Here is a 6,850-nt window from a genome sequence, read left to right on the forward strand (position 1 = left end):
AAAAAAAATGGAGTACAGATCTAAACAGAGAACTCTCAACAGAGGAATCTAAAATGGCTGAAAGACACTTAAGGTAATGTTCAACATCCTTAGTCATCAGAGAAATGCCAATCAAAACAACTCTGAGATTCCATCTTACACCTGTCAGAATGGCCAAGATCAAAAACACTGATGACAAGTTATGCTGGAGAGGTTGTGGGGAAAAGGGAACACTTCTGCATTGCTGGTGGGAATGCAAGCTGGTACAGCTGCTTTGGATATCAGTATGGCAATTTCTCCGAAAATTAGGAAACAACCTTCCTCAAGACCCAGTATATATCAAAAGGATGCTCAATCGTGCCACAAGGACATATGCTCAACTATGCTCATAGCTTTGTTTGTCATAGCCAGAACCTGGAAACAACTGAAATGCCCCTCGACCAAAGAATGTATAAGGAAAATGTGGTACACACAGCAGAAAAAAAATAATGACATCTTGAATTTTGCAGGAAAATGGATGGAGCTGAAAAACATTATTTTGAGTGAGGTAACCCAGACACAGAAAGACAATTATCACATGTACTCACTCATAGGTGGTTTTGAAACATAAAGCAAAGAAAACCAGCCTACAATCCACAATCCCAGAGAACTTAGACAACAATGCCGACACTAAGAGAGACTTACAAAGTTCTAATCTACATGGAAAGTAGAAAGTAGAAAAAGACAAGATCTCCTGAGTAAATTGGGAGCATGGGGACCTTGGGGGAGGGTTGAAGGGGGAGGAGAGAGGCAGGGAGGGGAGCAGAGAAAAATGTAGAGTTCAATAAAAATCGATTAAAAAGCGGGGGAGAAAACAGCATGTGAGTGTGGATGGGCCTGGGGTAGTGAATGCAGAAGGCAGGCTGGGAGAAAGGGACGGACGCGAGGGGTAGGGGCTGGCCGAGGGAGGGCAGTGGTGTGCGTGACAGTGCCGCGTGAAAGTGACAACTCACCTGCCAGTTTATGTATCTCATACACACGTCTATGTGGAGACAGCCACTTCATGTTCCCATTGTTTCCGGAGTCTGAGAAGGGCTAGTGTCACCACTGTTAACGGCAAAATGGATACAAACCACAAAAGGCCTAATGCTGAGTCCACAGTTAAGTGCACACAGAACCCAACAACCTCCTGAGCCAGCAGTTTCCTGATTCTGCAACAACACCATGGCTCCAGAAATGGGCTTTAGATGCAAGCTCACAATCAGGCAGGCTTCCTAATCACAAAACAGCACCTCCCTTCCTCCCTGTACTCTGGTTCCTAAATTAAGGCTCAACAGGACCAGCAAGATGGCTCAGTGCATAAAGTTACTTTTTGTCAAGCATGACAACCTAAGTCCTACGAGGTGGAAGGAGAGAACCAATTTCTGAAAGTTTGTCCTCTGACCTCCCTGCATGCACTCTGGGATGCACATACGTGCTCATGTGTGCTCATACACACAGGTACACACACATGCTCACAATAAGTAAATGTAATTTTTTTTTTTTTTTTGGCTTTTCAAGACAGGGTTTCTCTGTGGCTTTGGAGCCTGTCCTGGAACTAGCTCTGTAGACCAGGCTGGTCTCGAACTCACAGAGATCCGCCTGCCTCTGCCTCTGGGATTAAAGGCGTGCGCCACCATCGCCCGGCGTAAATGTAATTTTTAAAGATAAATTTCAACCTAGAATCTCTTCAGATGTCCAAACAACACTGCAAGCTCCTTACTACCTGTGCAGAAGATACTTGATTCACAGCCCTTCATTTCCAAGTTCATCCTTTCTATATGTTCTATGGAAGTGTGCCCTGTACATGTATTTCCTTAACCAGCTGGCATGATGCTAAACTCTTCTGGCAGAGGCCACTGGAAAGACAGTGCGGGAGAGGGGCTTGAACTTGCTGCCTCCAGGATGTTCCCTTGGTCTCAAGCAGGCAAGGCTACTCAGGGTCCACTGCTGCATCAAGGCTGGCTTCTCTAACAAAGGCCCCTGTGACGACACAGCTTCCCCAAGAACACAAGCACAGTGCCTCTACTGAGTCACCTCCCATCAACAGCATTCTCTAAACTCTGAAGCGCAGCCACCGGCCTAGGACTGTCCTCACCAGCACACACACTCTGCACAGCACACATCTGGAGATGGGAAGTATGCTAGAAACACAGTAGGCATTCTTTCGACCCACATCTGTACATCCCTAACAAGTCCTTCAACTATTTAACAGCCAATAGTAAACCTCTCCACTGAGGGCAGAGTGGACCCTTGATCCACAACTGCTCCTTCCCATTTTCTTGTTGTAAACATTTGTGTAGGAAAGATGGGTGATAGAAGGCCCTCAAAGTCAAGGAAGAACCTGGGCAACACCAACCATGTACAGCCAAGGGTATGCTCTGCCACTGCTGGCAGTAGTCTTGGATCAGCCTAGTAAATATTCTAAATATAAACTAATCTATTTTAAAAAGCTGTTGTTTCTGCTAGGCCAAATCTCTATTTTGAAATTTAGTCTACACTTTACAAGCACTCAAGTGGTTGCAATGAAGGGTGGGGTTGGAACAATGCCTGTTGAGAATGTGGAGAAAATGGCCCCTTCCACTTCTCAGGTGGGAATCTGCTAGTGTGGCTGCTTTGTAAGCAGTCCGACTACCCTCAAAACTGAACACAAGTGTGTCTCTGTTTTTAATCTTATTGTACTCACTAACGAATGCCTATGAGGCCAGTGGGTGTGCGGTGGGCACCACAGTGGGTGTGCAATGGGCACCACAGTGGGTGTGGGTGCGTGCATAGGCACCACAGTGGGTGTGGGTGTGCACAGGCACCACAGTAGGTGTGCAGTGGGCACAACACTGTGCGTGTGGAGGCCAGAGCAGTGGCTTCTCTCCTTCCACTTTCACATGGCTCTGGGAATCAAATCAGGTTCCCAGGCTTGTGCAGCAAATACCTTTACCTGCTGAGCCATCTTTTCTGATTTTTGAGTGAAAACTCGGGTATTATCATTGTCACAAATACAACTTTCTTTTGTTTACGTGAAGAAAAGGTAGACTTACTCTGTTCATTTCTGTAAAAGCCTCTGCCAAGACACCCAAGTTCTGAGCATGCACAGTTCATCCAAATGGTGTCTCATGGGAAAAGGGAGGCTAATTCAAGCTCTTAACTCCATTACGGAACTCTTTTGCCCCGAGACAGTCATCAACTCTTCAGTACAGTACATGGCGGCAATGTTTCATGGATACTACCCATGCATCATATAGAATAACGTCTTGAACTGGCCAGTGGCTCAGCACTTGCAACCAAGCCTAGCAACCTGAGTTCAGTTGCCAGGAAGCACAAGGCGGAAGGGAAGAAAGTGGCAATCACTGTCCTCTGCCTCCGCATGCACACCACAGCACAGATACACACACAATAATATTTCTTCTGTAAAACTCATATCCTCCATCATATTTCAACCCAAACAACTTCTACTAATTTCTCATGGAATAAGCATATTAACAATGTGCTTATTGTTTATCTACTGTTGCTTAATTTTGGGTAAAGCTAGCCAGGAGCCAGGAGCTGGGAGGCGGGAAGTGGCCCGCCGCTCCTCACTACAAAAATTAAGAGTGCATAAGTGATCTGGCTGACCCTAGGTCCATGACATGACTTTCTTTGGTACTATACAATAAAATGCACCACCATGTGGAAGATGTAACCAACTCAGTGAACCAATACTTAACACCTGACCAACAAATTGTTACAAATCCAAATGTGCATAAGATCCATTAGAGCTCACAACACACTTAAGTATAAATGCGCATGAAAAAAAACAGATAGGATTTCAGCTTCCATCTTGCAACTAACCTTTAAGAAAGTGCCAGCTGTTGAGTTTTGATGACATACCAAATAAAAATATCCACAATTATTGCCTCCCCCTTTATAGCCATTAACTGTGCCTGGCTGGATGTTCTCCATATATATATACAAAAAAATTGTAACAAGATAAATATGAATATAACCTACAAAAAATGTAAAAGGAATCCTGAGTTCAAGATGAAAATATCTGATTTAAGAACAGACTATGAATATAGGCTGCACAACTCTAATCTAAAATTCCAAACCCCAAACCTTCTGAACACTAACCTGACACCACCAACAGAAAGCTCGCAGCTGACCTCACCTGCCACACTGCAGACAAAATGTAGGCATGCTAAACACTTTCATGCAACATCACATTCAACATATATACAATGTCTATCATGTTCAGATGGGGTGCCGTCTTCAAAACATCTCAGAGGTATGGAAATATTCCAAAATCTAAAACACCTGTGGGCCCCAAGAATATCAGATAAGAGATGCCCAAGTTGCATCAAATCCTTGCAAACCAAGAATAAAAATATGAAATTATTAATGGAGAGACCCATTTCCTAGGAAAATTAGATGAAAGCTGAACATGAACATAATGCAAAATCAAAGTACCATTTTATGTAACATCAATAAAGACAAATGGAATGCATACATAAAATTTACTATGTATGCCGGGTGGTGGTGGCACACGCTTTTAATCCCAGCACTCAGAAGGCAGAGGCCAGCCTGGTCTACAAGAGGTAGTTCCAGCACAGGCTCCAAAGTTACAGAGAAACCCTGTCTCAAAAATAATAATAATAATATTAATAATAATTACTCTGTATATCCTATAAACATCCATGTGCCCACAAATGTTTTGATAATGCATCCAATATCAACATATGACAGAGAAACAGTCAATAACTGGAAAACAGGTGTTTAAAATAGCAGCCACCACCAACAGGAGGCAGGCATTCCAAGGTTCTGTCCAGGGGACAGGCCAAGATCCTCAGCTTTCCAGCAACATCCCAGGGCCGTCTGCTCAGGGTGCACCTATTCTATTTTAAACTTACATGTTTCCAAGAAACAACAGTGAGACTACACACTCGCAGCTTCAAAGAAGAAAATGGATCACGGGAATTAACCTGTGCTAATGCTGCCCAGCCAGCCTGAAGATTTTCTTTGGCTGATTAACTGCGGGAAACAGGCAGCAAGAAGAGTAATGCCCACCAAACACCGCCTATACACGCTACAAAAAGACACTTGCATTAACTTATTTCATGCTTGAGAGCATCCTAAGGACATAAACACCATCATCTCCATTTTTGGCGTGGAGAGAGTTGAATCCAGAGGATAAACAAATGCCTACAAGCAAGCCAGGACACAAATTCAGCCTCTCGGGCTGAACCCCAACGCCTTAGCCACTGCACGACAGCATGTGAGGTTTAAAATGTAGCACCCACCCTTAACCACGTCCAGCGTTTACCTGGACACCCACTGCTGAAAGACAGAGCCTGAGCAATGTGCAGAGGCTCACCAATTGCCTTTTGCTGTCTGAACTCTGAGGCGCTAAAGCGCTGGAGCTATTAGAGATAACTAATGCGAAAGAAGCGTAAAGACAAAATCCAGAATGTAGGCCTACGTTAATAAACAGTAATACAATTTGTATTTGTAATATAAATTAAAATATTTCACACATCATGGACCTCCTCTTCCTCCACTAACGTGGGTGAATCATTATACAGCAATGTAGCCAGACTTCTCTCAAGAGAATGCTTCAATTCAAGAGAGCAAGATGGTTCTGCAGGTAGGGGCATCTGCCCATGACCACCTGAGGTCCATCCCCTGCCCCCATAAGGTCAAAGAGAGAACCAAAACTCTCAAGTCGTCTGACCTACACCTAAGCGCACGCGCGCGCGCGCGCACACACACACACACACACACACACACACACACACACACACACGAAAACCGGGAGTACCTCAATCAAAAGCATTATTGCTACAAGGCTGAAGGGGTGGCTCAGTGTTCCCCGGGCACTGGCTGCTGTTCTTCCAGAGAACCTGGGAGGGTCTGATTCCCAGCCCCCACATGATGGCTCACAACAAAAGTACTCCAATTCCAGGGAATCCGACGCCCTCTTTTGACCTCCTCGGGCATCAAGTACACACGTGGTGAACAGGTGTACATGCACCAAGCAAACACTCGTACATATATATAAAACAAATTCTAAAAAACATAAAAAATCTTGATGGCTACCACAAAAGCTTGTTACATTGATGTATTTCACATTTTGTAACGTTGGTCAAACACAAAAAGCGTCTGTTTCAGAGTTTAACGAAGATTACAATTTTAAACACTGATCCAGCAATTCAAGGCAAAACTCCACGGTCACTCAAAATGAACGTGTAACTTCACGGTAGAATTTGACTCAGGAGAAGCGGAACGGTAAACCTAGCAAATGGGGAGAAATCCGAGTGGACCAAGGCAAGGCCGAGTGCCTCTCTTAGCGAGGTCGGCTTACAGATCTCCAAGGACTTGGTTTTGACTTTTAAAATCTGTGCATTCCATAAACCATTTCTTTTTTGGTCAACTAGACCGAAAACATTCCAAAGCACAATTACAAAAATAACTTCCTATCTCAGGAGAGCTGTGAGGATAACTCGGAGGCTGGCCAAGTGAGCGCAAGCGCTGGCCACTCGTCCCCGCCGACTACGAATTGCCCTGCACCGCATGGGCGCCGTTCCCATTCCCGACACCTGGAGGGAGGGCTCGCCACCGAGAACCCGCCATGCCAGCCAGCGGGTGGCCGCCGTTACCTTCACACAGCGAGCGAGCCCAGCAGCGAGGTACCGCAGACGAGCCTTTACCCTGTCATCGTCCACCCGGGCTACCCAGGGCGGTGTTGGAACTGCCTTCCGCGGCGCTAAACTGTCAACTAAGAGCCAATCAAAGCGTCCCGGGGCGCGGCCGGGCGGAGGTCGGGGGAGTGGCGGGCAGCGGAGCGCGGCGGGCAGCACACGGGGCGGCGGCGGCTGCGACTCAC

At 45.7% G+C, this 6,850-nt stretch overlaps 1 protein-coding gene across 4 annotated transcripts in view; it reads right to left on the reverse strand.

The window, feature by feature from the left end:
- Positions 1 to 6,850, reverse strand: part of Agtpbp1 (ATP/GTP binding protein 1) — a 128,862-nt gene that overhangs the window by 121,638 nt on the left and 374 nt on the right. For 3 of the 4 annotated variants that reach the window (XM_026782897.1, XM_013349180.2, XM_026782896.1), the window contains exon 1: positions 6,624 to 6,831. The exons of the other annotated variant lie outside the window; for it this stretch is intronic. The gene's annotated coding sequence lies outside the window, so the exon portion shown is untranslated. Of the gene's footprint in view, positions 1 to 6,623; positions 6,832 to 6,850 lie in introns of those variants that run through there. 4 annotated transcript variants of the gene reach the window in all.

This window comes from Microtus ochrogaster, chromosome 16 (assembly GCF_000317375.1).
Source record: "Microtus ochrogaster isolate Prairie Vole_2 chromosome 16, MicOch1.0, whole genome shotgun sequence".
In the NCBI taxonomy this organism is placed as follows: domain Eukaryota; kingdom Metazoa; phylum Chordata; class Mammalia; order Rodentia; family Cricetidae; genus Microtus; species Microtus ochrogaster.